General features: G+C 42.1%; 1 long non-coding RNA gene across 1 annotated transcript in view; it reads left to right on the top strand.

The window, feature by feature from the left end:
- Positions 1-302: 302 nt before the first annotated feature.
- LOC123517681 overlaps positions 303-19,570 on the top strand; it is an 82,981-nt gene continuing 63,713 nt past the window's right edge. The window contains exon 1 of the long non-coding RNA XR_006678535.1: positions 303-432. This is a non-coding gene — a long non-coding RNA (uncharacterized LOC123517681). The remainder of the gene's footprint in view (positions 433-19,570) is intronic.

Genomic DNA, 19,570 nt, shown 5'->3' with positions numbered 1-19,570 from the left:
TTGAGGACAGTATTCTTAAACACTTCCCCATCTTACCAGGTTGTGGTGGATGATATAGGAACTTTCAAGTTTACCTTTCTTTGTTGTTTCTAAGGACAGATTACCAGGAATAGTACATTTCAACAAAGAAAAGACACCCATAGGAACCATCTCTTTAGTCTTTAATAACAAACATAGAGACAAGAGGAAAGGAGAGCAGTGAGTTACAAGACTTACAACCTTGACTAGATCGCGGCGAGCATCAAATCAAAATCTCCCGCTTACTTCACAGAGCGACCCGCGTGCCCTCTGTCAAGCGAGGAGCGCCAGAGTGAGTGTTGACATATCATGTGTACTGTAAAGCCGTGCAGACATGTGCGGTCATAAATCCTTCGTTTTACCGCGCCTCCCGGAGTCAGCAGGTGCGGGTGTGCCAGGCCATGCTACTGAGTGGTGAGTACAACATTCCTGGCTGCTATGAGGCTGAGGGAAGGACGCAGTGAGGTGTTGTGCGAAGGAATCATGAGGCTGGTGGAGGTTGTGAAGGTGGATATGTAACGTCATAGTGTTTCATGCTCATTATTTTTTGTGATCCTTGGTTAATGTTTGTGGTTAGTTCGTGTAGCTTACTTGAGGTTGTTGGTGATGGATAGAGTGCGTTGTGGGAAACCGTCGGTATTATCTCTTCCCCCATTCTGTTCTCTCTCTCTCTCTCTCTCTCTCTCTCTCTCTCTCTGGGTTGGGGTTTTGTTTTATATTTATTTATTCATCGTCGCGATCTGTTTGTATAACGATGTTTTTTTTTTTGTACTATTTCGTCTTGCTTATCCATTAGAACATGATGTAAACCTTTTCTTATATCATCAATCTTACACACACACACACACACACACACACACACACACACACACACACACACACACACACACACACACACACACACGGATAATATTCCTAATGACACAATGACGTTACAATAGAAGGATATGTGTGTGTGTGTGTGTGTGTGTGTGTGTGTGTGTGTGTGTGAGAGAGAGAGAGAGAGAGAGAGAGAGAGAGAGAGAGATGATCCCATGCAGTTCAACTTTAACCTGTACGAGAAACCAAAATCCATCACCTCATTATCCATCAGTTCTCTTAACATGGTACTAGATACATTTACCCTTAACACATAAACGTCAACACAGAACGCAATTGTCATGCTGCGCAGAAGTATCAGTGCTGCAGTTGCTTGTGTGTAGCGATGCCCCGTGATTATCAACGGCTGGGTGGCTGGGTGGCTGGAGTGCGGCCTCTCACTGTGGGAGAAGATAATTAATGACTCTCTGTATCACTCTTCTCTCCCCCACGAGTGACTAAACCCAGGACCCTCAGAGACTACATCCTGAGTAACAATTTTCACATCAAGCTCCAAGAGGCATCCACTAACCTAACCACCCACGGCTGTCAGAAAGGCGGGAAGGCAAAGGAATAACACTCAGATTTCGCTCTTACTCGCTACTACTGATCATTCTCGAGATTGGCTCCGTGTGAAAATGATCTTTAGTGGACCTGTGAAGGGTGGCACTGTTCCCTGGCACGGGGTGAGGGCGGCAGGGCGGTGAAAGAGGCGACTCAGTGTCATTGGATGGAAGGTTGGGAAGAGTGCCAGCCAGCGAAGGGTGGGAGGGAGGAAGGAAGCGGGAGTCACCTCGAATGTCATTGCTAGCGTGTTGAAGGACTTCCCTAGGATCTGAAGACTTCGTGATAACTCTGCCACTGCTACATGATAATTTGTCTCAATCCTGGATACCAATAATGTGAATTATGAATCTTACTGCAATATATTATTCTTTTTCAAAAGAGCAGCAGTACTCATTGTATCAGTTTGCGAAGCTCACGACGATATTCTTCAGAAGCAGTCTCATTACAATTCAATACACAAATTACAAATTACAAAGCATTTCAACATCTGCATTTATTGTGATTAAATCTAGATATTGCATAAATCTAAAGAATGCGTGAAGTAAAATTATTTGAGAAATTCCTTCTGGTAAGCAGAGAGAGAGAGAGAGAGAGAGAGAGAGAGAGAGATGCGGGAGATGTGGCATGAAGGCTGTGCACATATCATTAGAATCTTTTTGATTTATGCTGTTTACTAAAAGTTGCACACACACACACACACACACACACACACACACACACACACACACTGTTTAGATGGTTTATGATTGTGACACATGCCAAAAAAGATCCTAGTTGCATATGATGACTCAAATATTCCTTTCTGTAATATTGCGTCAGTGAATGAAAGGAACACACGCTGCTAAGGGTGACGGTGACGGTGATGGTGTTTGTGGTGGTCGTGGGTTTGTCGGTAGTGGCCGCGGTAGTCTCAGGGGCTTCTGGAAAGAATTAAGGTATTGCCAGGTCTACAAATCCTTCACGAGAGTGATGGGTGCGCTGGTGCAAGTCTGAGTCTGAGCGACATGAGTAATGTTGCTATCACGAATCAGCTCTTGCTCGCCTGGCGGCCTGCTGCCCGGGCGTGAGGAGCTGGAGGGCGCCTCGCAGGTGGCGGCCTCCCCGGTAAACACGGAGACCGGCGGCACGTCGTGGTGCTGGGGAGTATCAGTGATCACCAGATTGTGGACGAACAGTCGTTTAAGGCGCCGCCACTGCCATTCTGCTAAATATTTACATTGGTACAGAGGCAGACTGGTCCCCGGTGCGGCGACTCCCGGGCCCGGCAGCACCCATGACCTGGCTCCTGGTGGAGGTATAAAGAGAACTTCATTAAATAAGAAGAACGTAAACCCGGCGGGGAACCGCCCTGCCGGCCGGGACAGGCGGTCCCAGCACCACGCTCCGCGGGCGGCTGATTTGGCATTCATTGGCTGAGTCGCGCGTGACGTCATGCGGGACATATCCATATATTTATCTGCGCATCTAAACATGTCTCTTCATCCGTCAAGCTAATAAGTTGATCTGAACGAGCAGCGAGGCGTCCCTCTGCTCGGCTTCCTGCAGTCCTGCTCGCCTCCCGCCGCCCATCCTCACGCCGCCCCCCACCGCCGCTCCCACCCCTCCCTCCTCCCTGGCAGCTCCAGCCCCAGCCCCCACATGCCTCCCTCTGCCATGTCCCGCCCTATACTGGGCCACATCACTGAGCAGCGGAGCAAGCGTGGATCAGCATTTATCACCTCAGCGTCATCGTGGGTGAAGAGCGCCGTCCTGTGGCGCCTCCCGTACCTATGTGTACCCATGTATGTGTGTGTGTGTGTGTGTGTGTGTGTGTGTGTGTGTGTGTGTGTGTGTGTGTGTGTGTGTGTGTGTGTGTGTGTGTGATCCAAAACAACACTGAAATAGTTAATATGAGGGAAGCACTTTCTTCAGACGAGTGCACATGATGTCGTCACCTGTTTGGAGTGTGTAATGAATGCCACTCTGTGTGTGTGTGTGTGTGTGTGTGTGTGTGTGTGTGTGTGTGTGTGTGTGTGTGTGTGTGTGTCCGTCCCCTGTGCAGGCCAGCGTACATTGTGTGTGTGTGTGTGTGTGTGTGTGTGTGTGTGTGTGTGTGTGTGTGGTGATGGACAGACGCCATCAGCCTCCGGTAGCAGCGCCTCGTCCGTGAATGAGTGTTTGTGACGGTCTCTCTTTACTGAGTGATCTGCTGCGAGAAGTCTGCGTTTCCTCACAATGCTTGCCGGCGTAGCGCGCTCGTCACACGCCGCCAAAAATGCAAATGCGGCGAGCGGGATTTTTTCAGGTATTTTACGCACGTACAAACAGAAGAGTGGACAGAGGCAGGCGGGCAGCAGGGGACAGGCGCTCAGACAGACAGGTAACCGGAATAACTGCAAACGAACGGACTGACAAACAGACCACCTCTTGAATACGTACAGACAGACAGACGGACTAAGTTGAATGTACAGGTAGATGGGGAAGACGAAAAAAAGAGCTTGACTTAATCCTTTCACTAGTACGACCATCCCTTGCGGCTAATCAAAGCAGTTAAAAAATGGGTAGCTTGAAGACTGGGAAGAGATAATTGAACGCTGATTTTGTTTTTCCTTGGCTATGAAGTTCTCTAAGAAATTAGTACATAAACGTTATTGTTGACTAAAGAAAATTGTCCAGCAGTGAATGGTTTGCATCGGGTACAGGGCAGGAGGTGAATACACAGATTAACTCCTTCACTACTGGAACGTTTTTATAACATGAGTTTTGGGTACGATTAGACGATTTTATTTGCATTAGGAAGAGTGTATGGAGGTCAGAAGATTAATGGCCAGAGTCTTTACTATTTCAATTACCACCTAGGTTTCTGGTGTATGGCTGAATAGTAAACAGAGTGAATATGAAAACGCGTCATGGTACTGAAAATGTTTAGGCGGGATTGAGATGTACTGCGCTTGCACGAGTATTGAAAACTATGTGGAAATAGCTCCACTTACTCATTTCTTGGTGTAACAGTCGCCTATCCTGTCTTAACTTAGAAAAATTGTAGATTTGAATTAGTTTGACTTCAGAACAAATTAACTGGTTTAAAACATGGGATTGTTTTTAATGTTTCTCTCTCTCTCTCTCTCTCTCTCTCTCTCTCTCTCTCTCTCTCTCTCTCTCTCTCTCTCTCTCTCTCTCTCTCTCTCTCTCTCTCTCCACAGCAGCGTCATTGTAGCTTCTCTACCTCATATCGTATTGAATTAATGTGGTTCATCCTCTATACTTACTAATACACAAATACTTTCATTGCTCGAGCAACATTAACTATAGTAACGAGGAGGAGATGAGTTGAGTTTTAAGGTTGAGTTGAGGTCGCTGGTTTGCATGATGGCCGCTTGTTGGCGCCTCATACAGTGTGTGTGTATGTGTGTGTGTGTGTGTGTGTGTGTGTGTGTGTGTGTGTGTGTGTGTGTGTGTGTGTGTGTGTGTGTGTGAATTTATTGGAGCAAGATTTATCGCCTCGCCACACAAGGGAGGACGCAGCGTCAAAAACATATGTTGCTCGCTAATTGAGACGGACGATTCTGACCCTCGCTGTGAAATATGCTAATTAGTATTCGAGACGCGATACCATCTGATTAATCAATTATCGACCTGATCAAGGCGCACGAAAGCACGAGTGATTTCGTGCATTCTCGAGCAATGGGGAGATGCGAGGAGCGATAAGGTGGACCACGGCGGGGCGGCGGGACCTGAAAAACAAGCTCGCCATTATGGGCGCCGCACGCTCCGGGGACTTGCTTTTTACACTGTAGTCTCGTAAATACCTCGCGGACAGGGAGATCTGGAGGTTAAGATCACCGGCGCAAGTATATCACTTAATCCTTGACGCTCGGCTGGCAGGGAATAACGAAATCATGCAAAACTTACAATCACGTGATGAAGCGGCGTGTGGTTCCTATCTCATGCTGAGGCGCCGCGCTGAGTCTCTCCTCGTTGTGGTGGTGATGCATTCGCCGTGAGGGACGCGCCCCAGCAGGTGTGTGAGGTGCTGTGGGCCGTGAATAATGTTGAGGAACGAGGGAGAGGAAAAATGTTGTGTTTCAGGTCAGTACGTAAAGAGTGTCGTGGGTTCAAGTACCGCGGACCGCCGGTGACGAGTCCTGTTAGTCTCGGCACAAGTTAATCTGGGAGGCGAGGCGACGCGGCGAGCAGGAAGGTCACTTGTGTTTGATGCGCCCGATTGGTGACGCGACGCTGGCCAGATGCTTATCACGCCCGATATCGCCCACGTTGATGCTCCTGCTGCTGCTGCCGCGCCGCCTCCGCCGTCCTCCCCACCACCACCACCACCACCACCACCAACGTCGTTATTACCACTAAGACCACTATGACCACCTTTCCTCGTCTTCTCAGCAGGAACTCTGTCCTTCTGCGACGGAGGGAGGCAGGTTGTTTAGGCAGGCGTACGTGCATCCTTAATTCTTGACGCGAATACGCACTGACGCACGCACACGCAAACACGCGCACACACACGCACACACACGTACACACACACACACACACACACACACACACACACACACACACACACACACACACACACACACACACACACACACATCTCATAATTTGCCTATGGTTTGATGGTATTCTTATTACAATCTTAATGCTTTTATGTATATTTTTAGCTTTTTGGCAGACATGCATTATAATCATCTCTCGATAAAACCTTTAATTATTATCATTACTATCACACACACACACACACACACACACACACACACACACACACACACACACACACACACACACACACACACACACACACACACACACACACTTAGGAAGTCAGCAGGAATACACGGTGCTTGCTGAGTTGTAAACACATGCCCTCTCATCGCCTGCTACGTGTCTCACATTCCCTATAAGCCCGCAGCAGTATATGCCATCACCCGCTCGCACTTTTTACACTCAACATCAAATCGGATTACGGAGCGTCGTGTCTTGCAGTGCCGGGCGAGGGAACGAGGCTGTAGGATTTGTCACTCGCTGCTGGGGGGAAGGTGGCCGGGGATCAGGGGCGAACAGGTTATGAGACTCTCGCACCATCATCTCCAAATTAAGGAAAGTGACTCTTATTATATGCCGTAGGTTGTCGCGGAAGCACTGGAGTCCCGCCGCCAGACAACGCTCCTCGCTTCAGTTTGGTTGCATTGCCTCCTCGCGTCGCGGAATTATGATTTGTGTATCACAGCACGCTAATCCGCCATCTGGGACTCGCGGGGAATGTTAGATAGGCTTGAGGGAGGCTTAGAAAAATGTCTTAATCTTTTGTTATCTTCCTTTCTTTTCTTTACTCAATTTAACGGCTTTAGGAACTGTGCGACGCGTTATTTATCCATTAACCTTTTTTTTACATGTTTATTTATTCATTTAATTGTCTATTCACTACATTTGCAGAATATTGGGAAAGAGTATGAAATTAGTTGGATTAAATTTACGTGTCCCCTAAAATATTAAGACAGAAGGTGAATCCAATAGTAAGTTAATTAATATGATGTGTACGTTTTGGTGCTCTCCTTTTCAAACAGTTCGTGTCATTGGAATAGAAACAAAATAGACAGCTATTGAGAGAGAGTTTACCATTAGAGAGAATTAAAGAGTGCAAATAACTATTAACTCTATAAACTCTTGCATTAGTGAGGTAAACAATAGTGGTGAGAAAGAAGAGAAAATGAGTTATAATGCTACTTTAATGGGATTGCAAGGAGTATTAGGCGGTGTTTGTAGTATTTGTATGCATCATGTGCCAGACTTCACTGTCTTAGTGTCCAGGAGAAATCCAATTAGCCTAATGAAAAGTACCTTGAGATTGTGAAAGACACGTGAATAGAATGTTGATATTTTTAGCACCACGCCTTCTCAAACTTAGGGGATAGAAAATACATAGTTGAAGGTTCCTAGTCTCCTGTTCCTTTTATATATGCATACTAAAGAGAGAAAAATTATAAGAAAAAGCTGCAAGAATGTTTCTTCATCGACTAACAGATACTGACGGAGTGTTTAGTGAAATTTCTAGTGAATAATTGAATAGCGTTGAGGAAATTTAAGAGTAAAACAAAGAAACACCACATAAAGATAAAGACCACGTTGAAAAAGAAAGAAAAAAAAATAAAATAAAAGACAAACACAACATTTAAAAAAAAATCCAAGAATCGAAAATTGGAAGGGGAAAAAAAATAATGATCATGTCGAGAAAATAGTGAGAGATATTTTGAACGAGGAGAAAATTGCGAAAAGATTGGCAAACCTAAACGTCGCGCAGATAACACGGTGACGGAAAGTAAAAAAAAAAAAGGTAAAAAAAAAGAAAAGATGGATGTGAGAAAGGAAAGTGGAACGATGAGTAAGAGAACTTGGCGGCGAGGGGAAGATAAAGGAAGGATTTATTGCGGCGATCCATTACAAAACCCGATGGAAGATTAAAATGGAAACTACGCAAATCGCGGCCTGGCAGACTAATGACCCGGGCCGTTTTGGGGGAAAAATTAAGAGTATAATATCTTTTACAAATATATTTTTCTCTAATACTTTTGTAAATTATTGGTATTTATATGATAACTTCAATTTTTCCAACATTTCTTTTCTCTGCTACGCCTTCAGTACCAGGACGCGTTTCCATATTCATTCTGGTTACTATTTGGAAATTTTATACAGCTTCAGATACTTATGTGGGGATTAAAATAGTAACGACTGTGGCTATTAATTTTCTGACCTCCATAGACCCTTCCTAATCCAAATAAAACCGTCCAATTATACCCAAAACTCATGGTAAAAGAAAAAATAAAGTCCCAGTACCTTTACATATATTTTTTTCTAATACATAGGGAAATTATTGGTATTTATATTATAGCTTTTATATTTTTCCAGCAATTTCTTATCTACTACCTCTTCAGTACCAGGACGCGTTTTCATATTTATTTTAGTGATTTTTTACAGCTTCAGAAACTTATGTGGGGATTAAAATAGTAAAGACTGTAGCCATTAATCTTCTGACCTCCATAGACCCTTACTAATCCAAGTAAAACCGTCTAATCATACCCAGAACTCATGGTAAAAAAATGCGTCCCTGTACTGAATGGGTTAAGAATAAAAGTATGTTATCTTTTATGTATTTCTTTTCAAGTACTTTGGAAAATTATTGGTATTTATATTATGACTTTTACACATTTTTCTTACATTTTTTCCTCTATTACGGTTATTTTGCGTTGACTTTTTTTCTCTCTCTGTACAAAAGTAAATTAATGATCAGTATTTTCTTCTCTGGTAATTGGATGTACACTTTTCTTTAGTATATGGTGCTTGTATGTGCACTGTGGTTATTATTTTCATCTTGCTTTATTTATTTCCTTTATTCACGTATTTTATGTATGGAGAGCAGTGGACAGAAGTGGACGGAATGAGTAGAAGCAGATGAGAGAAGCTAACTCGAGCGGTTGACCTTACTACACAATGGGAATCAGGTCGTATGAAGGAGAAGAAGAAGAAGTAAAAAAAAAGACACAACACTTTTTGCTCTGCTCGTGGTGACAGTATAACGATTTTTGTGTATATAACGACTGGGTATATATTTTCCTATACCTCGTGAATGGATATTTTTGTGCTCTTTATACTTGGCGATGAGGTTTTGCTAATCTTTTTTCTTCTTTTTTTTATATATCGGCGATGAGGTATTACTATTATTTTTTTTTTATTTATCTGTCTGTTCATGGTGACTGCGTGTAATGTTGCTCTTACATATGATGACTAAGTGCTTATTTTATTTTATTTTATTTATTTTTTTTTTTTGTCATATATTGTTAATTCGTGTCGATTTTTAGTGAGTGTAAATCGTTCTCGAGTATTATGGCAGTGACTAAACCTTTTTTTTCGTGTTTATTGATGGTGCGCATTTTTTCTCATAGACGCAGTGACTGGGTGCATTTTATTTATTTTAATGGACCTAATGATTTCACTTATGTACATTCTCTTTTTTTTTATGGCAAACCTTTTGATTTTAATTCCTCCCTTTGCTGGTGATTGAGTGTTAATCTCCAGTATTTCGTGACCCAGCGTGAGTGTCTGGCATTTTGTTAACGTGTGAATGTTTCCCCTGAATGTGACTTTTTTTTTTTTTTTTGTGTGTGTGTGTGTGTGTGTGACAAGGTGTAAATTTCTGCTAGATCAGGAAGCCAAATGTGAATCTTTTCTATAACTGGGATCGACTTACCTGTATTTAGTGATCGACTGTTGAATTTGCCTATATACTTATTTTTGCTTTATGTAAGAAGACTTCTGACCAAGAGCAGCAAAAATTAATTAAAACGCTTATTTAAATGCTATTGTTTTCAGAACAATGCCAAATAAAATGATAATGAAGCAGAGGATAAGCATTTTTCCTCACTGAATATGAATTTGTCCCGAATAAGGAGATTACTTACGTATCCATAGTTACGATTAACCTCTTCAGTACTGGCACACATTTTTACCTCGAGATTTTTGTGCGATTAGACCATTTTATTGGCATTAGGAAGCGTCTATGGAGGTCAGAAGATTAATGGACACAGTCTTCACTATTTTAATCGCCACATAAGTTTCTGAAGCTGTATAAAATCACCAAATAATAAGCAGAATGAATATAGAAACGTGTCCTGGTACTCAGGGGTTAATTGTTCAGGACTGTTAAAAGTCGTTGAAATTAGAATACTGCCATTTTCTATAACAATGACGAGGCTGGACAAAATTCATCAGCCACAACACAAATACGTCGGCTTAGGGACAAAGCTATAGAGGGTGGGCGCTAGGAATCACTCTATCCAGCAGGTGAAAAAGAGGAAAGTCTTAGAGAAAATAAATAAAAGAAACCTGTGCATAATGAGAAGATTTGGGTATGTTGAGAAGCGACACGAGAAGTATATGGGAGGGAGATGCTGGAAATGGATTTACACGTCAGGGAAAGAGACAAACACCAAAGAGAAGGTTTATGGAAGTAGTGAAAGAAGGCATGCTTGTATTGGATGTGACTGAAGGAGACGCAGAAGACACAGCGCGGCGGAGAAGGTTGATCCACCCAAAGAAAAGAGTAAATAAAGTAAGTGGTGCTTTCGTTATGACTTAGAGGGTGAATGTTCTCGCAAATATAGGGATGAGCCAACGCAGCCTCTTAGTGACGAAGTGGTGGTGACTCATCCTTATAACACACCCGACACTTCTTTCTCGATCCAGCGATGTTAAGTAATTAGTCAAAATAAACAACGTGTGTTTATATGCGTTCAACACCAGTTAGATAAATACGTAATGATATATTCGCTTGAGAGTTATAGTAGTAGTGGTGGTGGTGGTGATGGTGGTGGTGGTGAATGATAGCAATAATTATCCCCTGACTTCATCACCTCATCCTACTTTCCACACTTCTGCAAACACTTGGTAATATTTTGCTGCAGTTGCTTTTCTTAGTGTTAGGTTATACTGATGGTTTCTCCAGCCGGTCGCTAAATATAGGTAAGTCGAGCCCCGGTTATAGAAAAGACTCACATTATTTTAACCTTGTCACACACAGACACAAAAAAAAAAGAAAAAAAAAAAAAACCACACTCAGAGGAAACATTGACACGAGAACATAATGCCAAACACTCACGCTGGCTCACGAAATACTCTAAAGATTCACACTCAGTCTTCAATAACGAAAGGAATTAACTAAATACTGAGTTAGGAGGTGATGGAGGAAGAAGAGGAGAAAGAGGACGATGACGGTGAGGATGCGGGAAAGAAGAAAGAGATAAATGAAATAGACGATAAGGAAGTTGTAGTGATAGAGAGCAGTGACAAGATAGTAATAGTAGTGGTAGTAGTAGTAGTAGTAGTAGTAGTAGTAGTAATAGTATTAGCTGTCATTGTTTATACCATAGACGATAATGAAGTTCCAGTTGTAGAGAGCAGTGGCAAGAAAGTACCGGTAGTGGTAATAGTAGTAGTAGTAGTAGTAGTAGTAGTAGTTGCTCTTGTTTCTGTTGTTGTTGTTGTTGTTGATTTTGATGATGATGATGATGATGATGATGTTGCTGTTGCTGGTGGTGGTGGTGATGATGATGTTGTTGTTATTGTTGATGTTGATGTTATTGTTGTTGCTGCTGCTGCTGCTGCTGCTGCTGCTGCTGCTGCTGCTGCTGCTGATGATGATGATGATGATGTTGTTGTTGTTGTTGTTGTTGTTGTTGTTGTTGTTGTTGTTGTTGTTGTTGTTGTTGTTGTTGTTGTTGATGATGATGATGATGATGTTGCTGTTGCTGCTGGTAATGATGATGATATTGTTATTGTTGTTGTTGTTGTTGTTGTTGTTGTTGTTGTTGTTGTTGTTGTTATTGTTATTGTTGTATCAGCAGTAGCAATGGCAACAGCAGAAGCAACAGAAAGGTCAATACACAATCAAACAGTCTCCTCCTCTCAGACCACCCTCCCCCTATGCTACTCCTCCCCCTCTCCCAACACCCACCCACGCCCTATCCTCGCGGCGCCTCTCGTTACGCGCGTGTCAACCAATCAGCCGCCGCTCCCTGGACTGGTATCGCTGTCCCTCTGGTCCGAGTTATGTAAATGTGCTGGTGATGGACCGGCCCACACAGGGCGGGACGGAGGTATGTGCAGCCTGTCCCCTTCCTTTCCCTTCCCTTCACCCCTCCCCGCCCCTCTTCTCCTAAGCCCAGAAGCCCCGCCGTGGCCTCCTGATTTGGGTATTTTTCCTCGATTAATTTTTAGTTCCTCCCTTGACGTAATAGAAAAGTACCATTGATTGATTACAGGAAGGACTTGAGAAATACGAAGGTTGAGGAGTGTTCCTCACCATATGAGAGTTACACTTTTTATCTACTTTTCATTGAGTGGTGTTGATGTTAGAGTGGCTCTGGTGAAGGTCAATGAGTGGTGCAAGGGGTACAATATCGGTGACTTGAACAAAATGAAGGATGTATAGAGATATTGAACAAAACTTATTTCATATCCAAGAATCTGTTAAAAGGTTGAGTGTCGTTTTGTCTCTTATTTTTTCCCCTCATTGACTGAAAGGAAAAAAAAAGTGAACGTCGTATCTGTATAATAAAGGAAAATATTTGTGTTCTGTGAATTTAATGGGATAATTGTATATATTCTTATATCGCAATTAACATGTATATTATTTCAGGTGGATAGAAGGAAACATCAGATTGGCAATGATATATCAGAACCTTATTATTCTTCTCTTACAATTACCATGTATTATTTCAGGATCATAGAAGGAAACATCATATTGGCAATGATATATCGAGACCTTATTGTAGCCTAAATATATGCCAATCTATGCATCTAGAGCGAAATTTTACAGCTCTGTTTAATATTATACATTCTTCATTATCAACTCTTGACTCAGGAAGATAAAATGCAACATATAAAAAAAAGGCGTTGATATGATTCAGAAAAGGACGAAACATTGTATATACGTCAGCTCGTAAATCAGACTGAAACTTCATGGTACAATTTGATACTTTCCTTCATCACGATCATCTCTCATTTCGGGAAGATAGAAGAAAATAGGTAAAAACATTGGCATATATATATGTTAGTTCGTACATCAGTTTGTCTCCTTCAACTTTACGGTACAGTTTGATGCTTTCTTTCATCACGATCAACTCTCAAATAAAAGAAAGTAGGTAAAAACAACGGTATATCAGAAAACAAGGCAACATGTACACACGATAAAGTATATAACCTCAATTAAATCTTATACCATGATTTATGTATTTCTTCAGTCACACGAAAAAAAAATTCCATCTTAGGACTCAAAACACCGAGGTAGGAAGGACGGAGGGAATGAAGAAAAGCAACAGAGCGTAGCAGGAGGATAACCTTGAAGGCACAGAGAGATAACCCGTGATAACAACCACCCCTCTCCTCCACTCACCTCCTTCCATCCTCCCCCAGCCCGGCCACACCACCGCCGTCCCCCTCTCCTTCGCTTTATTTCGGCTCCGTCACTCCCAGACCCAGAGAGAGAGAGAGAGAGACAGACAGAGAGAGAGAGAGAGAACACACTAAAAGGCCACAAATATGAGATGAGTGTCCAGCACTTAAAACGCCTTCTGCTTCTCTTCCTTTTTTTTTCTTTTTCCTCTTTCTTTTATTCACCTGATCTACTAGAATTTTCATAACTGATTTCTTCAAAAGGTTTAGCAGGAACTAGAAATGTTGCAGTGTGTTTCTTTGTGTCTTTTTGTAACCTTTTTCTTCCTCTTTTCCTCGTTTTCCTATTCCTCCACCTCTTCATCCAACACTAACACCAAGAACAGCATGAGTAGTAACACCTGAAACCTTTAACCTCCTTCCACACTAGTAGGAACACCACTAGCTATTTACCTTTTCCTTCTCTACCATCAATGCAAATGGCAAGAGTACTCGTAAGAATAGAAGAAACCTGTTACCTCTTCCTCCTTCTCATCCTCCTCTTCTTCCTCCTTCTTTTCACCACAAGCAAATCAAACAGCAGCAGAAGTAGTATTAGTAGCATCAGTCTCGCGTCCCCCTTAGTCCCAGCAAACCAAGCCTTCCTCAGCGTCACCCAGCGTCCTCCACACTCCCACGACCCCAGTCACTGCTTCGATTGTCTCATTTCTGTTTTTATTTTTATCGCGCCTCTCGTAGGTGGTCATTACCTGCCCGCCTCTCCCCACCACCTCCCTCACCACCGCCTCATCCTACCCAGACCCCCACCCCAATCCCAGAAGTGAAGGACGAGCCCCGCCCCTCCTTGATCTGACGAACGAAGGATTTTTTTCCCTCTCGCAGCTTGTATCGGGTGTCATCTTAAATTTGTGTGTGTGTGTGTGTGTGTGTGTGTGTGTGTGTGTGTGTGTGTGTGTGTGTGTGTGTGTGTGTGTGTGTGTGTGTGTGTGTTGTGGAGGGCTGAAGGGCAAACAACAACGCCATGTTTAATTCTGGGTGAGGTGATTGTTGTGTGTGTGTGTGTGTGTGTGTGGGTTAGTGGGTAGGTGGTTATGTGGGTGTGTTTTCCCTGCGTATATTCTCTCTCTCTCTCTCTCTCTCTCTCTCTCTCTCTCTCTCTCTCTCTCTCTCTCTCTCTCTCTCTCTCATTATGGGGAAAATGAATGGTAAATGGCAAAAATCTGTTTTTTTTTTTTTTTTGTTGTCAGTTGTGGTGGTTGCGGTGATGGTGGTGGTGGTGGTAGTGGTGGTGAGTGAGTGATGATTACGATAATGACATTGATGGTAGTGATGATGGTCTATTCGTCATTATTAAAGAACTTGTCATTATTCCCCTTTACAATTACACATCATGCATCAGTCACTCAATACATTAATAACTAAAACCTTTTCTTTCCTTCCCTTCTATTCAGTTCCATTACTTTTCCCTCCCATCTCTTCTCTTGCCCTTCCCTCCCCTCCCTTCCTTTCCCTTTCTTCCCAGCATTGCATCTGCTTTGATCTCCACACTACTTTCGCTTTCCTCCTCTTGTTCCATCCTCTCCGGAGCTTCCATCCTGTTCCTCATTCCCTTCCCTTCCCCATGGTTGAGTCACTCTTTCTCCTCCTCCTCCTCCTAACACGCAGCGCCTTATCTCTTCCTCCCCTTGGCCTTCTTTTTTCCTCCTTACGAATTACGTCAGGAAATTATCTTCAAGTCTCGAGTGTCGACGCTGTTGCTTCACTTCTTGATTCACGAACTTGTATCTACACGGCAGGAGATAATCTGTCGCCTCGCCCCCCAGTGAAAGTGTTGAGTTGTGGTGCGTGTGTGTTCAGGGTTTTGTTTCTCTCTCTCTCTCTCTCTCTCTCTCTCTCTCTCTCTCTCTCTCTCTCTCTCTCTCTCTCTCTCTCTCTCTCTCTCTCTCTCTCTCTCTCTCTCTCTCTATTTATAAGAAAAAGCGGGTGCAGAGTGAATGAAGTCAAGTAACAATAGCCACTGTTGTGATCATTGTGCTGTCATTAACGAGTTAGTGTGGAAAAAATGACTTTATTAGCCAGAAAGACGTTTTCTTGTCACGCTTGATTTTTGTTTGTCTTTCGCTATAACAGTTCTGGGAAGGTGAAGGTAACATGTGCTATTTTTTGTGTCTTTTGTGATTGCCAGTGAATATTAAGAGGTGGGGAGAATAAGGATATCCAACTAGCAGGCCATGAAATATAAATGAATTAAATAATGTTCAACTTTTCGCGTCTCTGTAGATGTTTAGACAAGGAAACTAAGTAAAATGAAACGTCCTGCTCTCGACTTTTATTATGTTCATTGGTGAGTTAATCTAAGAAGCGAGGAAAGTGACTATATAAAACCAGAAACTCGTCACAAAAATAAATGAATAACTCAATAATATTTTGCTTTCTCTCTCTAAATGCGCAGATAAGGAGATTAAGTAAAGTAACACGTCTTATCTTGCTTTTCTTGTTTTTGTTGGTGCTGTGACTCAAAAGTTGCAGAAAATGAAGTTATAAAGGCAGTAAATCGTCTTATCGCAAGCTTGATTTTTTTTTTTTTTTTGGCGTGTCTGCAAATGATTGGAGAAGGAAATTAAGTTAGAAAAAAATAACACGTCCTGCTCTTGCGCTTATTGTGTTTGCTGATGAGTTTCTTTTTTTTTTCTTTTTTTTTTTACACCGTATGGGGTTTCCACGGGAACTTATGGGCTAGAGGGGATGCTTTTTCGGGGCACCTCCTGAGTGAGGAAGCCCTACCTACACTCGGACCGTGGACAATATTCGAACCCGTGCGCTTGGAGACCCCTCGGACCCCAAAGCACGCATGGTTCCACTGTACCACGACGGCCCCGAAACTGAAAACGTGGGAATATGAAGACTAACCACTCGAATACAATGACACGTTATATTCATTCTATTTACTATTTGGTCATTTTAAACAGCTTCAGAAACTTATGATGGGAAATAGAATAGTGAAGACTCAGCTCATTAACCTTCTGACCTCCGTAGACCCTTCCTAATGCAAATAAAATTGTCTAATCGTACCGAAAACTCGTGGTAAAAATGCTTCCCAGTATTGAAGAAGTTAAACGAGGAAGTCGCTACAAAAAAAAAAAAACGTCAAATAACGCTCATCTTTTTGTGTCGTTCTTTACAAATGATCAGAGAAGAAGATTCAGTAAAGAAGCACGTTATATTCTTGTCTTCATTGTGTTCATTGGTGAGTTAACGTGTGATGACGTTAGTAAACCAGAATGTTAAGGATAAATGAAAGAGAACAAGAACAAAAGGGACTATAGGACGATTACACCAGAGAAAGAAAAATAATGGCGATAGTAAATAGTCATAAGAAAGAATGCTTAGAAGAAATAAAAGAAAAATATCAACGAAAAAAAAGAAAAAAGAGTGATTATACCAGAGAGAGAAAAAAAAAAATTGACGACAGGAAATCAGAGTGTAGTCATCAAAAAAGAAAAGAAGAAAATTATTAAGGAAAGATAAAATAACAAGAATCAAAAGAAAGGAAAAGAAAGACCGATTAAAGCACAGGAAAATAAAAGAAAGAATGACAACAGTTAACCAGTCTCTCGTCACCAAAAAAAAAAAAAAAAATTATTAAGGAATGATAAAAAAAAATAAAAGAAACCAAAAAAAAAAAAAGAATGTCGATAGTAAACCAGTGTCATAAAAATAAGGGAAAAATTACTAAGGAAAGTAAATAAATAAAAGGACAAGAAAAAAAGGAAATGAAAAGGTGAAAACTGTATGAACAAAAACCGTAGGCCTAGGAACGAGAAAATGAAAGTGAAAATAAAAAAAAAGAAAGAAGAGATCATGTAACATTCTACCGGTTTTGTATTTTTTCCATTTTTTCTCTTTTATTTTTATTTATTTATTTATTTTTTTTTTTTTTTGCTGTTTTTCTCTCTAATATTTTGGTTCAGGTTTCTTATTCTGAGTCTTTCCTCAACCCAAGCAAGAGAACAAAGTATAATATGTATTTGTTGTATATATTGTGTGAATATTATTGTTAGGTCATGTCACAGGTTTTGATCGATAGTTCTGTGTGTGTGTGTGTGTGTGTGTGTGTGTGTGTGTGTGTGTGTGTGTGTGTGTGTGTGTGTGTCGTAATTGTTGTCTTTGTTCTCGAGTGTCCATCCTTGCATGTATTTTTATCCTATACATATCAATACCTAATTTATTTACCGGTTTTAATTCGTGTCTCTTAATGATCGTGTCGGTTTTCTGGTGTCCTTCCTTTGCACTTATTGTTCCCATTTATACATTGTCATATTACCCAATCAACTCAGCGACTTTTAACTCCTTTTCTTCCTATTTCTTGTTATCTTCTTCATTCTTTTTTGGTTCAAGTTTCCGGTTTTTTCTATCCCCGCGTCTCTCTCTCTCTCTCTCTCTCTCTCTCTCTCTCTCTCTCTCTCTCTCTCTCTCTCTCTCTCTCTCTCTCTCTCTCTCTCTCTCTCTCTCTCTCTCTCTCTCTCTCTCTCTCTCTCTCTCTCTCTCTCTCTCTCTCTCTCTCTCTCTCTCTCTCTCTCTCTCTCTCTCTCTCTCTCTCTCTCTCTCTCTCGACGCCACACAGCCAGACAATCCCCTCCGTCCTCTCCTTAGGCGCAACCCTACCTAATTCACCAATACTATTCTCCCTACTTTGCTTCTATCCCTCACCCATAACCTTCTTCCTCCTCGTTTTCCTCCTTCTACCAGTTGACCTTCCTTCTCTTCCTCTTCCTTCTCCCTTCCCCTTCCCCTGAGGACACCCACACACCGCCTCACCGCCGTCCCCGTGGACTAATAAATCTTGTGTGTTTATTTTGGCTCAAACCTTTGCCTCCAGTCGTCAGTGTGTCTGGAGGAGGACGCGACGAGGTGGCGGGTGTTCTCCTCTCTCCAGTGTCTCGATTCCAATGCAGGACGCGCTCTTCTCCACCCCCTTCCACTGCAACTTCTATAAATGTTTACCGTAAATAACGCGAGTGAAGTGGTCGGGTGTGTTAAAACAGTTGTAATTCAGGCGGTCAGTGGGCGACAATCACGGCCTTTGTGTGTGGCGGGGGCGGGCCGAGATGGTACTGCTGCTTATGGGGATGCGCTTCCTTCCCTTCCATAGCTCGCTGTAAAGGATTGTTTTCATAAATTTACTCCTCCCTTATTTATTCGTGTGATTTTGTCTTTCACTTGATACCTTTCTTTTCCCGAGTTGTTTTTTTTTTTTTTGTTCCTTGTCTCACACTGGGCATGAGGATCCATCTTCTTCTTCGGGACTTTCTACCTGTCTCCTCTTCCTGCCTTGTTCTATTCCTATCTTCCCTGCTTTTTTCCTCCATTTATTCATTCCTTTCTTTCTTTCCTCCTTTCTTTCCTTCCTTCCTTCCTTTCTTCCTTCCTTCCTTTCTTTTTTTCTTTCTTTCTTTCTTTCTTTCTTTCTTTCTTTCTTTCTTTCTTTCTTTCTTTCTTTCTTCTTCCTTCCTTCCTTCCTTCCTTCCTTCCTTTTCTTCCTTCCTTCCTTCCTTCCTTCCTTCCTTCCTTCCTTCCTTCCTTCCTTCCTTCCTTCCTTCCTCCTCCCTCCCTCCCTTCCGGCTCCCGCGTCCCTACTTATCGGTTTTCCTCACCAGAAAGACTCACATTTTGAAACACTAATGTCATATTCTGAAACACTTATGTTCTCTCATATAGATTATTTCCAAAAGCTTCATAGTTTATTAGTTAGATTGTCATATGTGTCTTATTTTCCACTTGTCACTCTTGCCATCCTTTCTAATCCATCTATCAATTCATCCTTCCCTCTCTATGTATACTGCTTTTCGTTACTAGAAAGACTCATATTATTAAGCGCATTGTTCTCTTATATAAACTTTCCAAAAGCTGAACAGATAATTAGTTAGGTTCTTAGGTGTGTGTGTGGGTGTGTGTGTGTGTGGGTGTTTTTCAAGTAAGGATGCGGAATCTTTCTTAATTTACCCTTGAATCACAGAACGATCCCTGGAAAGTTTTAGCATCTTCCATTACAGCCTGTTAGAAGTAGGAGATAAGATAGGAACAGTTCCAGGTACATGGGCCAAGACTACAACACAACAACTAACGACTCTATGCGATTAACTTGCATTACATTACTTCCATCGAATCTTAAGATATTCCTTGCCATTCTAAT

Source organism: Portunus trituberculatus, chromosome 42, assembly GCF_017591435.1.
Source record: "Portunus trituberculatus isolate SZX2019 chromosome 42, ASM1759143v1, whole genome shotgun sequence".
In the NCBI taxonomy this organism is placed as follows: Eukaryota; Metazoa; Arthropoda; class Malacostraca; order Decapoda; family Portunidae; genus Portunus; species Portunus trituberculatus.
The sequence above is the reverse complement of the archived record's forward strand: the minus strand, read 5'-3'. Positions and strand labels throughout refer to the sequence as shown.